Source organism: Rhinoderma darwinii, chromosome 4 (genome assembly GCF_050947455.1).
Source record: "Rhinoderma darwinii isolate aRhiDar2 chromosome 4, aRhiDar2.hap1, whole genome shotgun sequence".
Lineage (NCBI taxonomy): Eukaryota > Metazoa > Chordata > Amphibia > Anura > Rhinodermatidae > Rhinoderma > Rhinoderma darwinii.
Genome location: NC_134690.1, coordinates 298,634,882 through 298,642,650, shown reverse-complemented (window position 1 = coordinate 298,642,650; position 7,769 = coordinate 298,634,882).

Genomic DNA, 7,769 nt, shown 5'->3' with positions numbered 1-7,769 from the left:
ATATATTTTTGATTTTTTACAGGTTTGGTGTTTGGACTACGTCGGTTTCGAGGACTACTTAGATGACACTTTTTTTTTCATCAATAAAATGGTTAATGAGGGTTGTGTTGGGGGTGCTTTAGTTCAATAAAATATTTTATCTATATCTTTGTCTTTTCTTTTCAAGTTTTATTACTATCACTTTAGTAATGGCCGCTGTCTGAGTGACAACATCCATTACTAAGGGGAGGCTTAGTGTTAGCCGGTACAGAGGCTAACACTAAACACCATTATTACCCCGGTACCCACCACCACCAGGGGTGCCGGGAAGAGCTGGGTACGATCCAGTACCCGACCATCTGTTGTGATGGTAGGGCTCTGGGGCGGCCGCAGGCTGGTATTATGAGGCTGGGAAGGGCCAAAAACAGTGGACCTTCCCACCCTTGTAATGCTAGGCTGCTGCTGCTGTGTTGTATCGGGCTGGCTATAAAAATGGGGGGGACCCCACGTCATTTTTTTTTATTATTTATTTTTATTAAAAAGACATGGGGTTCCACCCAATTTATCATAACCAGCCACAAACAACACAGTGTTATTAGCCTGGGAATGTACTAAACCAGTGGCCCCTCCCACCCGTGTAATGCCAGGCTGCTGCGGCCTTGTATATGGCTGGTTATTAAAAATGTGGGGGACCCAACGTCTATTGTTAAATTTTACATAAAAACGACGTGGGGGTCCCCCCCATTTTTATAACCAGCCCGATACAACACAGCAGCAGCAGCCTAGCATTACAAGGGTGGGAAGGTCCACTGTTTTTGGCCCTTCCCAGCCTCATAATACCAGCCTACGGCCGCCCCAGTACCCGACCATCACAACAGATGGTCGGGTACTGGATCGTACCAAGCTCTTCCCGGCACCCCTGGTGGTGGTGGGTACCGGGGTAATAATGGGTGGTTAGTGCTAGCCTCTGCACCGGCTAACACTAAGTACCGCCTTAATAATGGACGCTGTCAATCAGCCAACTACCATTATCTAGGCACTAATAAAGTTTGAAAAAAAAACACAAAGACAATTTTTTTTTATTGAAATAAGAAATCCCCAACAAAACCCTCGTTAACCATTTTATTAAAATTTTCAAAAAACTTAGATCTACGCAGTAGTCCAACGAATCGAAAGACGTAGTCCAATCGGTACATCAAAATCTGCAACAACATTAAAAAAAAGTTAGCAATGTGAACAATACCGATACTTATACTCACCTACACACACACTAACAACCACACACAAACACATATAAACACACACCCATATATTACACAAACACACACATAAACACATATACACACACACACACATATACACACACACACATATATACACACACATATATACGTACACAAACACACCCATATATACACAAAAAATACACAAACACATATACACAAACACACACACATATACACAAACACACACGTATACAAAAACACACACAAACATATACACACAAACCTATACACATATGCACAAACACACCCATATATACACAAACACACACACACACATATACACACACACATATGCATACATATACACAAACACACCCATATATACACAAACACACCCATATATACACAAACACACACACATATACATATACAAAAACACACAAACATATACACACAAACATATGCACAAACACACCCACATACACAAACACACATAAACACACAAACATACAGAAACACACATATACACACAAACATACACAAACACATGTACACAAACAAACCCACATATACACAAACATATACATATATACACAAACACACCCATATATACACAAACACACCCATATATACACAAACACACACACATAAACACACCAAAAAAGCACACACACATATACACACAAACATATACACAAACACATACACAAACCCACACATATACAAAAACACACACACACACACAAACATATACACAAACACACCCATATATACACACACACACAAATATACACATACACAAACATATACACACAAATACACCCATATATACACTCACACATAAACACACACACATATACACAAACACACCCATATATACACAAACACAGACCCACACACACACACACACTTACCTTTAGCGGAGCGCAGACTTCTCGCGACGGGTGCCTTCCAATTCATCTCCTTGCATCTCCTGCGCATGCGCCGAGATGCGCGTTCATGAGTAAATGACATCCTCTGCTCCGGACGCAGAGGATGTCATTACGCATGCGCGGCCACCGCTAAAGGTAAATAGCGGTGGCCGGGAACCTAGGCAACGAGCAGGATACAAAGAGGGACCGACCGCAACTTCAATCAACGATATCAAGAAAACGACATCGCTGGACGACGGACAGGCTTCTCCAGACCAGTTACACGCTCCAAATCAACTTGGTGCCTGCATTAAAGACAGCTGTCTTAAATGGTCACCTGTATAAAAGACTCCTGTCCACAGACTCAATTAATCAGTCTGACTCTAACCTCTACAACATGGGCAAGACCAAAGAGCTTTCTAAGGATGTCAGGGACAAGATCATAGAACTGCACAAGGCTGGAATGGGCTACAAAACCATAAGTAAGACGCTGGGTGAGAAGGAGACAACTGTTGGTGCAATAGTAAGAAAATGGAAGACATACAAAATGACTGTCAATCGACATCGATCTGGGGCTCCATGCAAAATCTCACCTCGTGGGGTATCCTTGATCCTGAGGAAGGTGAGAGCTCAGCCGAAAACGACATGGGGGGAACTTGTTAATGATCTCAAGGCAGCTGAGACCACAGTCACCAAGAAAACCATTGGTAACACATTACGCCGTAATGGATTAAAATCCTGCAGTGCCCACAAGGTCCCCCTGCTCAAGAAGGCACATGTACAGGCCCGTCTGAAGTTTGCAAATGAACATCTGGATGATTCTGAGAGTGGTTGGGAGAAGGTGCTGTGGTCAGATGAGACTAAAATTGAGCTCTTTGGCATTAACTCAGCTCGCGGTGTTTGGAGGAAGAGAAATGCTGCCTATGACCCTTAGAACACCGTCCCCACTGTCAAGCATGAAGGTGGAAACATTATGTTTTGGGGGTGTTTCTCTGCTAAGGGCACAGGACTACTTCACCGCATCAATGGGAGAATGGATGGAGCCATGTACCGTCAAATCCTGAGTGACAACCTCCTTCCCTCCACCAGGACATTAAAAATGGCTCGTGGCTGGGTCTTCCAGCACGACAATGACCCGAAACATACAGCCAAGGCAACAAAGGAGTGGCTCAAAAAGAAGCACATTAAGGTCATGGAGTGGCCTAGCCATTCTCCAGACCTTAATCCCATCGAAAACTTATGGAGGGAGCTGAAGATCCGATTTGCCAAGCAACAGCCTCGAAATCTTAATGATTTACAGATGATCTGCAAAGAGGAGTGGGCCAAAATTCCATCTAACGTGTGCAAACCTCATCAACTACAAAAAACGTCTGACTGTTGTGCTTACCAACAAGGGTTTTGCCACCAAGTATTAAGTCTTGTTTGCCAAAGGGATCAAATACTTATTTCTCTGTGCACAATGCAAATAAATATATATAATTTTGACAATGTGATTTTCTGTTTTTTTTTAAATATAATCTATCTCTTACTGGTAAAATTAACCTAGCCTAAAAATTCTAGACTGTTCATGTCTTTGACAGTGGGCTAACTTACAAAATCAGCAAGGGATCAAATACTTATTTCCTTCACTGTAAGTATTGAGCTTGGCTCTTGTGCCGTATATATGTCAGAGCTTGGTTCTAGTGCTGTATTTATGTACTGAACTTTGTTGTGGTACTGTTTATATGTACTGATCTTGGTTCTGGTACTTTATGTATTTCAGAGCTTGGTTCTGGAGCTGTAATTATACAGGATATATTTATAATAACAAAATGGCAGGGCAGATGGAATTGTTTTCAATTCATTCTATATTTAATGGGAACCTGTAAGGTAGTTTTAACCCCTTGAACTGCCACCATGCGGTAATACATGACCTGACAATATTTCCAAATGTATGTTTTTTTCAGATGCAGCAAAATCTATAAAATCTATTTTTTAAACGGCGCACACTATATGCTAATTACTCATTAAAGGGTCATGGGGCGGTGCCGCTATCCTGAATCACATAGTCCTGCCTCCTAACCCACCTTTCCATGTTTGATTGATATCCCCCTGGCTGATGCAACTTTCTCGGATATGCCATTGTCTTGTACTACTTGGGGGGCTGTGTGGCACTATATACAAGGGGGGCTGTGTGGCACTATATACGAAGGGGGCTGTGTGGCACTATACACAAGGGGGGGCTGTGTGGTAATATACACAAGGGGAGCTCTGTGGCACTATACACATGAGGAGCTGTGTGGCTCTATATACAAGGGGCTGTGTGGCACTACTAAGGGGTGGGCTATGCAGCACTATCTACTAGGGGGTTGTATGGCACTATTTACAAGAGGGAGGGCTGTGGCTCTATCTACAGGGGGCTGTGTGTGGCGCAATCTACAGGGGTCTGTGTTTGGCACTATTTACTAAGGGGGGGCTGTGTGGTACTATCTACTATGAGGGGCTGTGCAGCACTATTTACTAAGGGGGGGGGGGTGTGGCACTATATACAAGGGAGTGGGGCTGCGTGTCACTATATACAGGGGGAGCTGTATGGTGCAATATACAGGGGGGAAATTATGGCGATATCTACAGGGGGGGCTGTATGGAACTATCTACAAGAGGGAGGTGGGGGTGCAGTCGATAAGTGGGGTGTGAAACTGTCTACAGGCCGGGCTGTATAGCACTGTCTACAGGGGGCTGTATGGCACAATCTACAGGGGGCACAATCTATAAGGGGGCTGCGTGTGGCACCTGGGGAGCCCCAGTCAAGAGTTTGCTATGAGGCCCAGTCTTTCCTAGTTACGCACCTGAGCTCTCCCCTTACTAAATCCCAAAAGAAAGCAGATATGGCTGCTCGGGGAGTTCATACGGAAAAGGATTCTGGTAGGATAACCTCAGTTTCCTGAAAAGAGGTTAGAGGGATAGAGGGGCTAGAAGTGGTGCCCTCCTCTGGGACCGCTTTAGCAGGGTCTTTGAGCTCCCTAGTGCTAGATGTTGTCCTAAAGGGAAATAGAAAAAAAATAATTAGCAAATATTTTTTACAAACTGACCCGCAAATCATTTTTTTTATTTTTTATTAATTCATCCACGAATAAATTGATGATAAATTGATATCCTTCTCTAATTTATGTTATAACGTGGGATGGCATTATTTATATTCATGAAGAGAGGTAGTAGTTATAGTTTTAAATATGGTAGTTAGGCTGGATTCACACGAACGTGGCGTTTTTGCGTGCGCAAAAACCACTTAACAGCTCCGTGGGGCATCAGCATATGATGCGCAGCTGCGTGCTTTTCGCGCAGCCGCCATCATTATGACACTCCGTTTGGATGTTTGTAAACGTGGTGCTTTTCTGTTTACTTTCATCCTTTTGACAGCAGTTGCGCTAATCACGCAGTTCGCATGGAAGTGCTTCCGTGCGGCATGCATGGTTTTCACGCACCCATTGACTTCAATGGGTGCGTGATTCGCGCAAAACGCCGAAAGAACGGACATGTCGTGACTTTTTTCAGCGGACTCACGCTGAGTAAAAATCACTGACATGTCTGCACGGCCCCATAGACTAATATAGGTCCGTGCAACACGCGTGCAAATCACGCGCGTTGCACGGACGTTTTTCCCGTTCGTCTGAATAAAGCCTAATGGTTTTATACAAAACTTGGCATTAAAGTTACAATCTATTTCACTGGTGGCAATATTATAGTACTTATATTGTTGCATGTAGGGGACAGTATTATAGTAGTTATAGCCTTGTACATAGGGAGCAGTATTATTGTAGTTATATTCCTGGACAAAGGAGGCAGTATTATAGTAGTTATATTCTTGTACATAGGGAGCAGTATTATAGTCAGGGCTGCACCGTCCATAAGGCGAGATGAGAATTCCTTCTTGCACTATAATTGTACCTGCGTCTATAGGACGCAGATACAATTACATGCATAGTGCTGCGTAAGCGCTAAATAGCAGGGCACACTCCGTGCCTTGCCATTAAGCACCTTTTAATGATGCAAATAGCGCGATGACATCATTGCACCGCTTGTGTCGTTGAATAGCAGGGCAAGGTACCCTGCCAATCAGCGCCTTTCAACAACGCAAGCAGAGCAATGATGTCATCGCGCCACTTGCGTCATTCAGCCCCAGCAGACCTGCTCAGAAGAGAGCTGGTCTGGATTGCAAGAGGACGGCGCCTGACACTTTGCATAGAAGCTGCATGTCGGCCCTTTAACCTCAATCCATCAGTCCAGCTGACTTAGAGCAGATCGTGTGTACATCTGACACACAAGATCATCCTACTAATGTTTAAATCTAAGAATAAAAACAACCAAAAAGATAAGTCAGCAGCTGGAGGGGAGCGGGAATATATGAATATCATTGAACTAAAAATTTGAAAGCATACAAACCTTAGGTTTGATCAGTATAAAGCTATATTCACACAAATGCTTTTCACAGCCGCATTGCATCCGTGCGGGACCTGTTTTCACGGACCCGTCAGACTATTGAGGGATCCGTGAAAACTGACAAAAATAGGACATGTTCTATTTTGTCACGGGCCGTTCACATGGTCCGTTAAAACACCAGCCGTGTGATTAGTCCCATAGAAGTACAGATTTGTATTCAGCCGTGTGACAGCCGTCACACGGCCGATTTCCACGTTCGTGTGGATAAGCCCTAAGGGTTAGATGAGATATCAGAGGTACACAGGAGCCTCTGTCAGTTGAGCCGTCAGTCCAGCTTACTGATGGATTCAGCTGACAGTGGCGTTCTGTATTTTCTATGTACAATAAATACATAGAAGCTGCAGTACAAAAACAAAGGACAATTTTTTTTATAAAAGTAGATTAGAAAAGTGATTATTTTCACAAAATACATACATTATTGTAAAATGTCGATCTATCTGACTCACCAATGTTAACCCCTTGCCGCCACAGTCAGTTTTCACCTTCCTGACAGAGCCTCATTTTTCAAATCTAACATTTCTCACTTTATGTGGTTATAACTTTGGAATGCTTTTACTTATTTAACCCCTTCATGACATTTGTCGTAGGTATACATAATATAAAGCCAGTGTTTCCCACAAAAAGTTGTATACTTACAACAAACATAGAAGCGGTTACTGTGTTCAAATACACAGTTACAAAGTAAAGATGGCTGCTGTTCCCGACAGCAGGCCATCGTTACACAATGCGATACTACACTTGGTAGAGCAGGGACCCACATGAAAGAGGTTGCCGTGAAATGGCAAGTGGGCTTATACAGTTTGATCAAAATATTTACTAAGAACCTCATGTTCGTGCATTTTTTTTAAATTCTGCTGAGCCGCACTAGATCAAGTATAGCAAGTGGATGTGTGGTCCAGGTTTTCTTTTCTCCCTTGTGGATATATATAGTCTATCTTTTTTTTCTGGTACCAGCACTTCGCCCCATTTGGCCCATGTATTTTTAAATAGGAGAAGGCTGCATAACGGTTTCTACGTATTTGTTCTCAGTTTGGCCCCTGAGACCACAAGGAAAGGTGAGCTTTTTCCATCTGTTCATTCTTTTGTGGTGTTGTGTGGTGATATTTGGTGCTGTATCTGTAGGGGAAGTGGCCCAGAGCCAAAGAGGCTATGACTGGTAGCATGGGTGCTGTTG